Genomic DNA, 13,718 nt, shown 5'->3' with positions numbered 1-13,718 from the left:
CGACTGCGCCACCCAGGCGTCCCTATAGTTGTCTCCTAAAGAACTTGTAGGTGTCTTTTTGTTTTTGTTTTAGGTGTATCTTGGCTATTATTGTTGTTTTCAGTGATATACTTTCCATTACATATTGTAATTTGTCAGTGATTTTGTTGGCCAGATTCCATAATTGACTATATTGATCTTTTATATATCATCTTTCTGAAGTTGCTTATGTATCTTAATAATTTCTGTACCGGGGCGCCTGGGTGGTTCAGTTGATTGAGTGTCCCACCCTCAATTTCAGCTCCGGTCATGATCCCAGGATCCTGGGATCAGGCTCCATGCTGAGCCTGGACTTGGCTTGGAATTCTTTTGGTCTCTCCTCTGCCCCTCTCCCCCACTTGCATACTCTCTCTTTCTCTTAAGAACAACAAAAAAAAATTAATTAATTTTTTAAAAATCAAAAAAAATAATTTCTGTACCAATTATTTGGAACTTTTTAATTAAGAGATCATATTGTTACCACAATGTCTTTTCATTATTCTTTTGTCTTATTTACTTTGGTATTCTTATTCTTGTGCGATGGTTGTGTACTGGGTATTTTTTTTCATTCACTCATAGACAGTGGATTTAATACCACTTATCTTTATCTTCTCAACCCTATTGCAGTGGTTCACATTTATTATATTCACGGTAGATTTTAGAAAATGAAAATTCTTACATATTTTTAAAAAATATGGAACACTTTGCAAATTTGCCTGTCATCCTTGCATAGGGGCCATGCCAATCTCTGCATCATTCCAATTTTAGTATATGTGCTGCTGAGGGGAGCACAGAAATTCTTGTCTAATGCAAGTTTGCCAAAACTTATTATCATCAACAAGTGTTATTTACTTATATATTTTGGGGGACGAAAGGCTTTTTCTTTATCCTCGTACATAGTCCTGTCCCTTTCACCCCTTTTTTGTCAACATAGTGATTTCCATTTGGCAGTGTTTTCTAATGTTGATTCTCTGCTATACTGGAAACACTATGAATTGATTTAGGGTGTTCGTGCAAGCGAGCTTGGTTTCGGTGTTGTTTTATTGAGGGATTCTCATCTGGTCTTTGTATCAACAAGAGGTAGCCTATTAAAATGGTTGAATAACTGCAAATCTTTTTGTATAGTTTAAAAGAATTTTCATGAGATAATTACCTTTTCCTTTACCATTTTGTGCAGTAAGCCCCAAAGCCTGGATGGCCCTGAAATATTTTGATGTTGCCTTGGGTTGGACTGCTGTTTCAGTTTCTTATTTTGTTGATTGAATATTTCTGTTTTTCTGTGGACCTATTTAATCATATATATTAGTAACCTTCAAAATAAAGCATGTAGTTATTTCACCAGGAAAATGGGTTTATTTGGAAATAGAAAAGAATTTCAGTTTGGGACTTGCAAGCTATGGCACAACTCCAGGCAAGTCCAAGAACAAAGTCGAGGAATACTCTGGTAGATGGAAAGAGGAGTTGGACGGAGCTCTTAGAAAGTCCATTGGAATAAACTGGGAGTTTAAAGTGGCTTTTCATTGGCAGAGTTGTGACCGTCTCTCATTGGCTGGGATGTTACTGGGCAATGAGATAGTCTCTTTTCCTCCTGCTCTTGTGGTGAAGTCTGAGCTCTTCCTGTTGGGAATGCATGTCTACCTGTCTGCAGTTGAAGACAAGTGGTAGGACATGAGAGCTCCCCGTTCTAGCCTCCCGACCCCATTTGAAATGAGTTTTCTTTTATTTAATTTCACAATATCTTGATTAAAATGCTGTGTTTTGTAGGCATATCTCAAAGACATTGCAGGTTTAATTCCACACTACCATAATACGTACTGCAATAAAACAAGTCACATGAATTTTTCGGTTCCCTGTGCATTCACACTATACTGTAGTCTATTGTGCAAATGCATTATGTCTAAAAAAAAAAAAAAAGAAAAGAAAAGAAAAAGAAAACAGTGTGCACACCTTAATTTAAAAATAGCTTAAAAAAATAGCTTAACAAAAACTCCAAACTCATGTGGTTCTGCTTATGTGAGATAGATTAACTAAGTAAAATTTCTAAATGCCGTTTCAGGTGTATATGCATTAAACTGGTTTTTATTCATGATGCATGAGTATAAAATATGTGTTACTTTTATGTAATTTGAATGAAGGATACTTTAAGTACATTTGAAAATATGTAAAGTAAGAAGGTGGTAATCGCCATATTGAAATTATACTGCAAGTAGCTAGGACTTAAGAAGTTGTACTAAATATTCAAAGGTGAGTGTGTTTTATGTAGTCGTCAAGGATAGTGTCCCGTAGGGGAAAAAAACTTTTCAAAGGATACCAGTTCTATTAGAAGTGAGGAAAATGAGAAGGAAATTGTTTTTTAACAATTTCTGGAGAAAATTAGAGCTTGTTGATGCTCAATAAATGCCTTTTGTATCAATTAATTGACTGGTTGCTTTATATGGTAAGACAGTGAGCTGAGATATACATGGTAAGATGAAGTACAGAGGCATACCTTGGAGATATTGTGGCTTTGGCTCCAGACTACTCCAGTAAAGCACACACTGCAACGGAGAGAGTCCAGTGAATTCTTTGGTTTCCCAGTGCATATCAAAGTTATGTTACACTATATTGTAGTTTGTTAAATGTGTAATACATTTTGTCTTTAAAAAGTACGTCTCTTCATTAAGAAGTACATTATTGCGGGGCGCCTGGGTGGCTGAGTCGGTTGAGTGTCCAACTTCAGCTCAGGTCACGATCTCACAGTCCCTGAGTTCGAGCCCCGCGTCAGACTCTGGGCTGATGGCTCAGAGCCTGGAGCCTGCTTCCGATTCTGTGTCTCCCTCTCTCTCTGCCCCTCCCCCGTTCATGCTCTGTCTCTCTCTGTCTCAAAAATAAATAAATGTTAAAAAAAAAAAAAGTACGTTATTGCTAATGATAGCTAACCATCATCTGAGCTTTCAGCAGTCATAATCTTTTTGTTGCTCCAGGGTCTTGCCTCAGTGTTGATGACTGCTGACTGATCAGGGTTGTGGTTTTAAAGGTTAGGGTGACTGTGGCAATATCTTAACATAAGACAACAGTGAAGTTTGTCACATGTGTGGACTCTTCCTTTCACACACAGTTTCTCTGTAGCATGTGATGCTGTTTGATAGTATCTTCAGGAATAGATTTCATCTCATGAAACCACATTGCTCACCCACAGAAAGCAACTCCTCATCCATTAATGTTTTACCATGAGATTGGAACGTTTCAGTCTTATCTTCAGGTTCCACTTTTTTCTAGTCCCATTCTATTTTCACCACATCTGCAATTGCTTCCTCCGCTGAAGTCTTGAAATTCTCATAGTCATCCATTATGATTGGAGTAACTTTTTCCAAACTCCTGTTAATATGGTCATTTTTACCTTTTTTCATGAATCATAAATGTTCCTAATGATATCTAGAATGATGAATCCTTTCCAGAAGGTTTTCTTTTTTTAAAAATTTTTAAATGTTTATTTTTTGAAAGAAAGAGAGACAGAGCACGAGTGGGGGAGGGGCAGAGAGAGCGGGAGACACAGAATTTGAAGCAGGCTCCAGGTTCCAAGCCATCAGCACAAAGCCTGACACGGGACTTGAACTCACAAACCACAAGATCATGACCTGAGCCGAAGTCAGTTGCTTAACCCACTGAGCCATCCAGTGATAGAAGCCGAGCTGTCCCAGCCTGAGTGGCAGGGCCCGGGCTGTGGATGGATTGGTGACTGCAGGGTGGCCCGCCCACAGTGAAGCTTCTTGTCCTCCCGCTTTTAGGTAATTCGGCCTTAAAACTACCTGGGGTATTGTCTGTCAGGGAATGGCCCTGGGCAGGCCCCCTGGGAAAAGAACCATTAGGGAAGAAAATAAGGTTCCGCCAGAAATTGTGCGGCCTTAGGTTTAGCCCTTGCCATCCCCCATGGAGACTCCTCTACTTACAGGAAGGATAGCCTCATACCTGTGCCAGCAAAGAGGGCCTGTAAAGGAGAGACATACGGATTTGAAAGCCCCACTCCGGCAACTAAGGAGTGTATCTCTGGGCACGGGTGACTTCAACCCCTAGGCCCACCTGGCCCCCCGGAGGCATTCCAGATGATGACTGAACCTAGTCGGTTAAGCTACAGAATGGTTCATTGGTTCCTAGGTGCATGGTCTCTCTGAGAATGTATGGGGCATGGGTTTCTAACGCCTTGCCAGGAAGGGGTTTCGGCCCCTTCCTGGCACCTCGGACGAGGCGAACACATTGTTCTTCTGGCCCCATGTGGTCAGGAGGTCACGTCCCTGTAACTGTTCCGCTTGAGGTGTTGAGAAATGGAGGGCCTTTCACGAGAACGGCGAAGCAAACGCTTTGTAGATTATAGATAAACGCAGATACATAATGGAATAATGTAAGAAATTAATCTATAATCAAAGCGTATGCGGCAAAGTTAGGGGGAAATCACCATGCTATTTCTTAAAGGTCGTTTATACATAGGAGCATTTTCAAAATTAGATAATGTTAGAAAAACATAGATGACGTATGCTACAAGGAAATCACTAGCAAATATAATGCCACGTTTGCTACAATAAATCGGCCAGTTCAACACACTGCTGTTGTCTGTGTCCATTTTTATTTTAGTTTTAGTTTTTTATTTTCCAGTTTTTTATTTTAATTTTATTTTATTTTCACCGACACCGTTCATCCTTCGGGAACCCCTGGATCTGCTGGAGCTGGACTCCGGCAACCCAGGTGTCCCATCCAGAAGGTTTTCAGTTGACTTTGCCCAGATCCATCAGGGGGATCACTAGCTATGGCAGCTATAGTCTTAGGAAATGTATTTCTTAAATCATAAGACTTGAAATTTGAAAATAACTCCTTGATCCATGGGCTGCAGAATGGATCTTGTGTTAGCAGGCATGAAAACAACATTAATCCCATTATACATCTCCATTGGAGTTCTCGAGTGACCAGTTGCATTGTCAATGAGCAGTAATATCTTGAAGGGAATCTTTTTTTTTTTTTTTTTTTTAAGAGCAGTAGATCTCAACATGGAGCTTAAAATGTTGCATATGTCATGTTGTAAACAGGTGTGCTGTCATCCAGGCATTGTTTTTCTGTTTAAAGAGCACAGACAGAGTATTTTTAGCATAATCCTTAAGGGTCCTAGGATTCTTGGAAGGGAAAATGGGCTTTGGTTTTAACTTAAAGTCACCAGCTGCCCTAGTCCCTAAAAAGAGAGTTGGCCTGTCTTTTGAAGCTTTGAAACCAGGCCTTGAGTTCGTTGCTCTAGCTGTGAAAGTCCTGGATGGCATCGTCTTCCAAGAAAGGACTGTTTGATCTGCACTGAAAATCTATGTTTAGTGTAGCCACCTTGGTGAATTATATTAGCTAGATCTTGAGAATAACTTACTGTAGCTTCTACATTAGCACTTGCCGCTTTTCCTTGCACTTTGATGTTGTGGAGGTAGCTTCTTGACTTAAATCTCTTGAACCAACTTCTGATAGCTTCAGATTTTCTCTTGTGCAGCTTCCTCACCTCTCTCAGCCTTCAGCTGAATAGAGTTAGGACCTTCCTCTGGATTAGGCTTTGGCATAAGGGTATGTACAATGTGACAGGTTTGGTCTTTTATCCAGATCACTGAAACTTTCCATGTTTTACTAGTGTGTGTTCATTGTAGTAGTACTTATAATTTTCTTCAAGGACTTCTCCTTTACGTGTAAAATTTGACTGTTTGGTGCAAGAGCCTTAGCTTTTGGCCTACCTTGGCTTTTGACGTGCCTTCTTCGCTAAGCTTAACAATTTCTAGCTTTCGATTTCAAGTGGAAGACTTGGAAATCTTCCCTTCACTTAAACACTTAGAAGCCATCGTGGGGTTACTAACTGGCCTAATTTTAATACTACTGTATCTCAGAATAGGCCGGCTGGATGAGATGAGAGACGGGGGGAACGGCTGGTTGATGGGACAGTCAGAACACACACACAGCAATTACTAAGTTTGTCATCTTATATGGCTGTGATTCTTGGCGCCTCAAAATAATTACAGTAGTACCTCAAAGATCATTGATCACACTACCATAACACATATAAGAATAATGAAAAATTATGAAATATTGCGAGAATTACCAAAATGTGACCCAGAAATAAGAAGTGAGGAAATTCTGTTGAAAAAATGGCACCGATAGTCTTGCTTTCCACAGGGTTGGCACACACCTTCACTTTGTAAAAAAACACAGTATCTGAGAATGACCATAAAATGGGATCTCCCTGGATATCACTTTTTATATTAAAGACATGATACTTACATCATGTTTATATTTATAGAAGGCTTTTATCATAGGAATTCTCAAACAGATAACAATAGTATGGAGAACAGAGGAATGAATGCAATTACCAAACATTCAGCAGCAGCAATTCTCAATATTAGAGGTAGAATCTTGTTCGCATTAAAGTTTAGGTGTTTGTTTATTGTCAGGCACACTCCAGAGGTAAAATTGTGCGCTTCCATTAGGAGATAGCTGATGTCTGTTTTTTCCTTCATGGTAATGTTATCAGTCATCATCTTTATCCATGAATCTGTTAGAGGCGGCAGGATGGGGATTTTCTCATTCTGTAATTCCTGAGTTTTTTTAAATCTGAAATTCTCTAGGTAGAACTTCTTTGTCCATCATTTATTTATCTTGAGATCTTGGTAATACTTATTGTGGTATTTTATAATTGCTATATCTGTTCTGCACCTTAATTTTGCCTGGTTTTATTTACCTAATATCACATATAACTGCTTCTTTCATTTATGATTGTAATACTTATAAAGATGGTTAGGTAAAACCTTTCAAAGTACTAGCTTTCATTACTTGGGTCTTCTGTCCTCTAATTGATCACTTTTGCACTCATCTGTATTGTTTCCTACCTTTGCTTCTTTGCATTGAATATGCTGTTCAGTCGTTTGGATGTTGTAAACATTTTTGTCATCAATCTAATTAATACAATAAATATCACCCGTTAGTACCACTTGGACTGTTTCCAGCAGTAGAGTACTGTAGAGCTTTATTTTCAGTGCTCACATTTTTCTTTTTACAAGTTGACTCTCTCTCTTTATGATATTTTGAGTATGTGTATGTGTTTATGCTTACAGGCACTAAAACTGAAACAGAGTTATTTAGAGGAAGTTTCAAGTTGCAGAGTTCATGGGGTGGTAGGCTTTGTTATATTTTACTTATTAATGATAGAAGAAATTTGAATAAATTTAACTGTAGTAAAAGAGTTGGGTTTTTTTCCCCCTGAAAGTGAAAGTAAGGTTTGGTGTGAGAAAATCAATAAAAATAATTGGTGAACTGCAACAGATTATCCAGGAAAACAGAAAGTATTCTCAGTATATAACTCTGAGAGGATATTTATTTATTCGGAAGCTTTATATTTTTCATGCTATTTCAGGTTTACAGAAAAATTGGACAGAAGTACAGTTCCCATATACCCGCTCAGCCCCTTACACAGTGTCTCCTGTTATTTACATCTTGTCTTGCATTAGCCTGGTGCGTTTGTTCCAATTAATAAGCCAATATTGCTACATTATTAGTAGCTAAAGTGGAGAGCATACATTAGGGTTCGCTCTTTGTGTGTTGATGTTGTATATGCTTTTTTGTTTAATGTTTATTTTTGCGGGAGAGTGCATCCACATGTACGCGCGCGCGCACACACACACACACACACACACACACGCACGTGAGAGAGAGTGCAAGAAGGGAAGGGACAGAGGAACCAAAGCAGGTTCTGCACTGACAGCAGAGAACCCGGTGCAGGGCTGGAACTCAAGAACTGTGAGATCACGACCTGAGCCAAAATTGGACACTTAACTGACTGAGCCACGCAGACGCCCCTGTGTTGTACATGCTATGGGTATTGACTAATGTAGCCATCATTGTAGTATTCCATATAGTATTACACAGAGTGGTTCCCCTGCACTATAAATCCCCTGTGCTCCACTTATTCGCCCTCCCTCCATCCCCCTGAATCCCTCATCTTTTCTAATGTCTCCATAGGTTCACCTTTACCAGAATGCCATGCATTTGAAATAATATAGTATGTAACCTTTTCACATAGGCTACTTTCACTTAGGAGCATGCATTTAGCCTTCCTCCATGTCTTTTCATAGCTTGAAAGTTCACTGATTTATATCGCTCAACAGTCTTCTGTCTGGATGTACCACAATTTGTTTATCCATTCACCTGCTGAAGGACATCCTGGCTGCTTTCATCTTTTGTCATTTATGGATAATGCTGCAGTAAACATTTGTGTGCGGGTTTCTGTATGAACATAATTTTTCAACTCGTGGTTACACACCAAGGAGTGCATTTGCTCCATTGTATGACAAAAGTATGTTGACTTTTGTAAGATTGTTAAACTGCCTTTCCATGCGGCTCTGCCGTTTTGCGTTCCCACCAGCCCCTAATGAGAGTCGCTGTTGCTCTTCATCCTTTCCAGCATTTGGGTTTTTCTGGGTTTTAGATTTAGCTGTTCTAATTAATAGGTGTGTTGTGGTATCTCGTTGTTTTAATTCCCAATTTCCAAATTCGATGTTGTGCTAAGCATCTTTTTATTTGCTGATTTGTAGAAAATGGGTATCATTTCCTCCTAAAGAAAATGAGCCCCTCTGGGATGGTTGTTTTCTCTTCTAGAAGGTTATTAATTATTGATGGAATTTCTTTAATAGAGATGGTTCTAGTCAGAGGATCTGTTTTTCCTTGTGACTGTTTGGTAGATTTTGTCTGGCAAGGATTTGGTCTCTTTCACCCAATTTATCAAATTGTGAGCATAAAATTGTTCTTAACATTTCTTTATTTTCCTTTTAGTGTCTCCAAAATCACTAGCAATGGTCTCTTCGTTAATTTTGGATACTTTTTGTGCCTTTCTTTTCTTATTTAACCTGGCTAGAAGTTCATCAATTTTATTGACATTTTCAAAGAATCGGCTTTTGCTTTTGTTTTTTCTCTACTGATACTTTTATTGTCATTGAGTTCTGCTCTAATATTTATTATTTCTTTACTTGTACTTAGGATTTTAATGTGGTGTTCTTTTTCTGCTTTTCCAAGGTGGAAGTTTAGGTTATTAGATTAGATCTTTCTTACTTCTCATATATGCATTCAAGGCTACAAATGTCCTTCCACACACTGCTTTTGTTGCATTCCACAGGGTTTTTTTTTTTTTTTTTTAATGTTTACTTATTTTTGAGAGAAAGAGAGACAGAGCGTGGGAGGGGCAGAGAGGAGCAGGGGCACAAAGAGAGGGAGACACAGAATCGGAAGCAGGCTCCAGGCTCTGAGCTGTCAGCACAGAGCCCAACGCAGGACTCGAACTCATGAGCTGTGAGATCATAACCTGAGCCAAAGTCGATGCTTAACCGACTGAGCCACCCAGGTGCCCCCAGGTTTTGATATACGTATTTTCATTTCATGTAGTTCACATTAAAAAAAATTTTCTCTTGGGAGTCCTCTGAGCCATCTTTTATTTAGAAGAATGTTGTTTAATCTCCATGTATTTGAAGGTTTGTGCTGTTTTTCTGTTACTGATTTCCAGTTTCTTTTGTGGTCCTATAGCATACTTGTATCATTTCTGTTCTTTACATTTGGTGGTGTTTTATGCTGCAGAGTATGGTCTTTCTTGATGTTTGTTCCATGTGAGCTTGGAAAAAAGTATGTTTTCTGCTGTTTAGACCTTCATTGATGGTGCTCTTCAGTTTAACTATACTACTAAGAATTTTCTGACTGCTGCATTTGTCACTTACTGAGATATGTGTGTTGAAGTCTCTTACCTATATTCGTGGATTTGTCTCATCAGTGTTTTTTTTTTTTCTCATGTATTTTGACACTTTGTTTTTTGGTGCATACACATTAAAGGTAGTAATTTATTTTGGAGAACTGATTCCTTTATGGTGATGTACCTCTCTTTATCCCTGGTAATTTTCTTTGATCTGAATTCTGCTTCATCTGAAATAAAAATAGTTACTGTAGCTTTCGTTTGTTTTTCCTAGAAAGGTGTATCTTGTTCCATCTCTTTACTTTCTTAAATCTGTCAGTATCTTTATATTGAAGGTGGATTTCTTGTGGACACTATGTAATACGGTCTTGTTTTTTTTTTAATCTCCTCCAAGAATTTGTCTTTTAAGCAGTATATTTAGACCACTGATTTTATTTGTTAACGTTTATTTATTTTTGAGAGAGACAGGGCCAGTGGGGAAGGGGCAGAGAGAAAGGGAGACAGAGAATGCAAAGCAGGCTCCAGGCTCTAAGCTGTCGGTACAGAGCCCGACGCAGGCTCGAAGTCAAAAGCCGTGAGATCATGAGCTAAGCTGAAGTTGGACGCTTAACCGACTGAGCCACCCTGGCATCCCTAGACCACTGACTTTTAAATTAATTATTGCTAAGGGTGCCTGGTGGCTCAGTCGGTTAAACGTCCAACTTTGGCTCAGGTCATGATCTCATGGCTTGTGAGTATGAGCCCTACGTCGGGCTCTGTGCTGACGGCATGGAGCTTGATGCCTGCTTCTGATTGCTAAATCAATCATAATTGCTAAATAGATTGTTTCTGTTACTAATTTGAGCTCTTATCTATTAGATCAAATTAAAAAATGATTTTGCCTTTATTTATTCCTTCTCTGACATTCTTCTTGTCTCTGTACAGGTCAGAGTTTCTGAGCTATATCATGTTTCTTCTCTTTGAAGAACTTTTTAAAACTTTTTGCAAAGGAGGTCTACTGGTGACAGATTTCCTCAGTTTGTGTTTGTCTGTGACTATCTTTTATTCTCCTTCCCTTTAGGAGATTCTTTCTCAATATAGAATTCTAGGTTGGTAGTTTTGTTTATCTTTTTCAACTCTTTCAAGCTTTAATTCAACTCTGTTCTTGCTTGCCTGGCTCTAGGTAAGGTGTCTTTTTCTCTGGCTTTTTTCCCCCCAGAATTTCTCTTTGGGTTGGTTTTCTACAGTTTGAATATGATATGTCTAGATGTAGTTTTTGTTAATCATACTGCTTGGAGTTCTCTGAGCTTTTCATATCTGTGGTTTAGTGACTGTTACTAATTTTGGAAAATTCTCAGTCAGTTTTATTTCCTATATTCTGTTTCTTTCTCTCCTTCTCCTCCTAGTGTTCCCTTTACATGGATATTATACCTTTTGTCATTGCCCTCAGTGCTGGGCTTTTCTCTTCCATCTCTTTCATTCTTTTTTCTCTTTACATTTCATCTGGAAGTTTCTCTTGATATGTTTTCAAATTCATTCATGTTTTTATTCAGCCACGTCCAGGCTTTTGATGAATCTTTCAAAGGCTTTCTTCATTTCTCCGGTATTGTTTTTGATTTCTAGCATTGCCTTACGATTCTTAGTGATTACATCTCTCTGCTTACATTACCCTCAATTTATTCTTATATGTCATTTCCCTTTTTCCATTATAGCCCACAGCATACTAATCAGAGTTATTTTAAGTTCCTGATATTAGGGGGCATCTGGGTGGCTTGGTTGTTTAAGCATCCGACTTCGGCTCAGGTCATGATCTCACAGTTCGGGAGTTTGAGCCCCGTGTCGGGCTCTGTGCTGACAGCTGGGAGCCTGGATCCTGCTTCGGATTCTGTGTCTCCCTCTCTGCCCCTCTCCTACTCATGCTCTGTCTTTCTTTATCTGTCTCCAAAATAAATGAAAAAATTTAAAAATATAAAAAAACATAAATTCCTGATACGATAATGCCAAAATGTCTGCCATATTTGAGTCTGGATCTGATGTTTGCTCTCCCTCTTCAAACTCTGTTTTTGTTTTTTGTTTTTAGTATGACTTACAATTTTGTTGTTGTTGAAAGCTAGATGTAATGTACTAGGTGAAAGATATTATGATTTTCTGGCCTGGAGTTAAGCAGTGTTTACTGTTTGCTATAGCTGCACTTGTCAGAAACAAAATTTTCTCTGGTGTCCTTCTTTTCATCTTCTCTGTTTTCTTTTCTTTTTTTAAAGTTTTTGTTTTATTTTTTAAAGTTATTTATTTACTTTGAGAGAGATGGAGACAGTGCAAGAGGAGATGGGCAGAGACAGAGGGAGAGGGAGAGTATCCCAAGCAGGCCCCACACTGCTAGTGCAGAGCCTGAGCCAGGGCTCGAACGATGAAACCACGAGATCATGACCTGAGCCGAAACCAAGAGTCAGAGGCTTAACGGACCGAGCCACCCAGGCACCCCTTATCACCTCTGTTTTTCTTAAAGAAGATGGGACATGTACAATTATTTCCCTTGCATTCCTTTGTGACTATATAGGAGCTGTGCTGATGTGGTAGTAATGTCTGGAACATGGGGGAGTGTTCCATGATCTGATGATTCATTCTCAGTTCTGTCGTGAGCCTGTGCCCCCGGGCTGTGACTTCACAAGTGCTTCTCAGTTTTTTCAGTCCTTCAGTGAAACTGGAAGTGAAGAGGGCCTATTTCTGGTATTTCCCTTCCTCCTCTTGGAAGGCTAGAGGGGCTAGGGTTGGCATTTCCTCTCCCCTAGATGGTTAAGGCTCTGGATAAAACTCTACTCGATTAGGCTCTGGTAATAATTTCTCTGTAGGCAAGCCTTCTTAGGAAGGCTTTGGGCAGTCTTGAGGAGGACTACTTGTTCCTTTCCCCTGCTGGAAGTACAGTGACATTTTTACCTGACTTTTCTTGTCACTCTAAGAACCTGCCAGGGCTCCTAGAAGTAAAACTTAGAAAAGTTTAGGGGTCCCTATTAGACTAGGCCCACGTAGAGCTTTTTTTCTTTCATTTTTTAATGTTTATTTATTTTTTGAGAGAGAGAAAGACAGAGTGTGAGCGGGAGAGGTGCAGAGAGAGAGGGAGACACAGAATCCGAAGCAGGCTCCAGGCTCCGAGCTGTCACCACAGAGCCTGATGTGAGGCTCGAACTCAGGAACCGTGAGGTCATGACCTGAGCCAAAGTCAAACTGTGAGGTCGTGACCTGAGCCAAAGACAGACGCTTAACCGACCGAGCCACCCAGGCACCCCATACGTGCCTAGAGTTTTTAACTCGAGGCTAGTCTCCAGCGAGTCTCCAGCAGTTTGTGAAATACACTTTAAGTGTTCCTTTCCTGGTACCAGCTCCAGTACTGCTTTCTGCTCCTGGACTTAGGCTCCTGTGAGCTGTGATTCTGTTTCAACTGGTCTCTCTCTCCACTTTGGTGGGGACAGCCATTAGCCTTGTGACCTCAGTTCTCTGATGGATCTAAGATGAGTTGCCAATATTCACTTTGTTCATAGGTTTTCCTATTGGGAGGAGGGGTGTGACCAAGTGACTTCCTTGCATGTTAGACTGGACATGGCAAGCGACCACGAAAAATCCACTCTCAAGCTCATTTTGTTGGCCAGAATTAATTTCCTTTCATCTTTGGGACTTAGAGGGCTTTTTTTGTTTTGTTTTGGCCGACTATTATATGGAGACTAACCTCAGTACCTAAACCTAGCCTGCAATCCTGCCACTTTGCTTTCTCCACAGGCCTTTTGAAACATGGCAGATTTCTTCTTTAAGGCAAGCAAGATAGCAAGAGCATATCTGATAGTAAAGTGCTGTCTTATGCAATGTCTGTTATCAGACGAGTGTTGTCATACCTTTGACATGTAACATAATGTGATTATGAGAGTGACATCCTAACGCTTTTGTCAGAATCTCTTCCTCAGATACCAGGGTATGAGTACCCAAATGCATGGCTACGAGGAGGCAGGGA

The 13,718-nt window shown here is 39.7% G+C and overlaps 1 non-coding gene across 1 annotated transcript; it reads right to left on the bottom strand.

Annotated features, from left to right (window-relative positions):
* Window positions 1–706: 706 nt before the first annotated feature.
* On the bottom strand, window positions 707–810 carry LOC121026188 (U6 spliceosomal RNA). Its single transcript, XR_005788293.1, has one exon. It is a non-coding gene; the product is annotated as a U6 spliceosomal RNA (small nuclear RNA).
* Window positions 811–13,718: the final 12,908 nt, after the last annotated feature.

The sequence above is a fragment of the Herpailurus yagouaroundi genome, unplaced genomic scaffold (assembly GCF_014898765.1).
Source record: "Herpailurus yagouaroundi ecotype Mexico unplaced genomic scaffold, PumYag 67793, whole genome shotgun sequence".
Taxonomy (NCBI): Eukaryota; Metazoa; Chordata; class Mammalia; order Carnivora; family Felidae; genus Herpailurus; species Herpailurus yagouaroundi.
The sequence above is the reverse complement of the archived record's forward strand: the minus strand, read 5'-3'. Positions and strand labels throughout refer to the sequence as shown.